The sequence below is a fragment of the Triticum dicoccoides genome, chromosome 4A (assembly GCF_002162155.2).
Source record: "Triticum dicoccoides isolate Atlit2015 ecotype Zavitan chromosome 4A, WEW_v2.0, whole genome shotgun sequence".
Taxonomy (NCBI): Eukaryota; Viridiplantae; Streptophyta; class Magnoliopsida; order Poales; family Poaceae; genus Triticum; species Triticum dicoccoides.
The window spans coordinates 436093285-436096042 of NC_041386.1; positions in this window are offsets into that span (position 1 = coordinate 436093285).

Genomic DNA, 2758 nt, shown 5'->3' on the forward strand with positions numbered 1-2758 from the left:
ATACGCCTGACGGAACGGAGGAGGAGGAAGACAAAACTTCTGCTGCTTGGCCACTTGAGTGGAGGAAGAAGGAGTAACATCTCTGACTCGCTTCTTGGAAGCATCACACCTCAACTGAGCAGCCTCTTGCTTCAGTGCCATGTTGTAGAACTCATCATACCTCAAGGGCTCAAAAAGAACAAGAGCAAGCTGAATTTCTTCTCTGAGACCACCCCTGAACTGGTATATCATGCTCTTCTCATCAGGCACGTCCCGCTTGGCAAAGCGGGCAAGCTTCTGGAACAACTTGTTGTAGTCATAGACAGACAAAGAGCCTTGCTTCAGATTGCGGAATTCCTCATGCTTGCTTTCAACCACGCTCTGCGGAATATGATGAGCTCGTAAATCTCGACGGAAATCATCCCAAGTGATAACACGTCCACCTCTGGAATCCTTGTACTGCTGGAACCATTCTGCAGCTTGATCTTTGAGTTGGAAGGAAGCGAACTTGACAAAGTCCTCAGGCCTGACGTTACTGCACTCGAAATGCTTACACAGATCCACAAGCCAATCGTCAGCATCGGTTGCCTCAACACAATTGCTGAAAGTCTTTGGCCCGTTAGCAAGGAACTGGTTGAGTGTAGCAAAGTGACTCTGATTGCTGCCTTGATTCCCTTGACTGCCTTGATTGCGCTCTTGAAGAATTTGCATGATCAACTGTGTATTTGCATTGGTTGCGGCCATCACAGCTTGCCATGCCTCTGGAGGAGGAGGTGGTGGCAGATCAGGATTCGTAGTCGTGCGCGTTGGAGGAGCCATCCTGAAGAGGTTGACCACCATCAGCACATTGACAGATAAATATTGAAGCTGAAATCAATGGAATGAAAATTGCAACATATAGTCTTCACATCCGAACAAAATGAACGAATGCATTCCTCTTCAAATGGTCACATATCCATAAATTGAGAAGCCATGTAGAATTAAGGTAGAGAAATAAATCAACAAGGTACGGATCAAGAACGAATAATCGGTAAGAAATCCCAATCTCAAACCAATATCCGTGGAAGAAGAACTAGAGCTACGAGAATTCCCACCTATGAAACTCCCGAACTTTTCCGGTTATGCAGTCAGGTGTTGGGGATACAGGGGAAGCATAATATCTCACCCAAACTAGCAATACCTACATGCAGCTGTATCCATCCTTCAACACATAACCAAGAAAACTTCGGAAGCCATCTACCTCAACCTTCGAAAAGCATCCGTTATACAAGTTATGGCGATACTCCCGAACTCCCGCCCCAGTATTGGGTGGCGTCGAGGTTATCTCACCAACGAACTGCATAAAAGAGATTTTCGATGTCGGCGAACATATCTCAAGTATTCCAGAATTGCAACGATAAAATTATGATGACAACACCTCAGAGCTCAACTCCCCGGGACACTTCCACTAAACCCCTGACAGGAGGCACCAAGACAATGTTCTCATCATAAGCCATCGGAACGATTCCAAGATACTCGCGTGATCCTAAAAAAAATTTAGTGAAATTTGAGAAGAGAAGAGTCAAAACTCTACGTCAGGATGCCTTACCAGAGCGATGAGGAGACTGGGAAGTAAAAAAGAATTTCTAAGCTCTCCGATATATAATTCTAAAGACTCAAAACATTTTTCTAGACACAACTCGGCTGCTAAAAATGATCAAGCAATGGGGCTCCTAAGGTCGGGGAAGGCTCTGATACCAACTTGTAACACCCTCGATGCGACTATAGCTCCCACGTGTCGAGGCACAACTTAGAGACATAATCGCATTGAAGGCATATGTCGCAAGTTAGGCAATCTTCACAACATCCCATGTAATATGAATAATAAAGGGGAGAACATAGTTGGCTTACACTCGCCACGTAAATCAAGAACATAAATAACATTACATCATCCAAAACACTCATGGCCCGACTACGGTGCCAAAATAGAAGAGAACCCAACATGCGACACGGTCCCAATCACCCCCAACTGGGCACCACTACTGATCGTCGGGAAAGGAAACATAGTATCGCTGAGAGTCTTCGTCGAACTCCCACTTGAGCTCGTACTCGTCACCTGGAGCGGAATCACCTGGACCTGCATCTGGAGTTATAGTATCTGTGAGCCAGAGGGACTCAGCAATCTCGCACCCTAGCGATCAAGACTATTTAAGCTCATAGGAAGGGTAAGGCAAAATATGTGGAGCTGCAGCAAGCGACTAGCATATATGGTGGCTATCTTATTCGCAAAAGAGAGCGAGAAGAGGAGGCAAAGCACGAGCGAGAAACTAGAGAGCAACCTGCGCAAACATAACTCCAACACCGTGTCCACTTCCCGGACTCCGCCGAGAAGAGGCCATCACGGTAACACACTCAGTTGATTCATTTTAATTAATTAAGGTTCAAGTTATCTACAATCGGACAGTAGCAAATTCCCATCTGCCCATAACCGTGGGCACGGCTTTCGAAAGTTCAATCCCTGCAGGGGAGTCCCAACTTAGCCCATGACAAGCTCTCACGGTCAACGAAGGAATAGACCTCCTCCCAAGATGTTCCGATCAGACTCGGTATCTCGGTAACTCAAGACACTTCGATAGGTTAAAACAAGACCAGCAACACCACCCGCTGTGCCGACAAATCCCGATAGGAGCTGCACATATCTCGTTCTCAGGGCACACCGGATAAGCTAAGCGTACGAGAGCCAACGTAACCCAAGTTGCCGAGGGACGGCCCCGCACGGTGCTCTAGGTTGGACCAACAC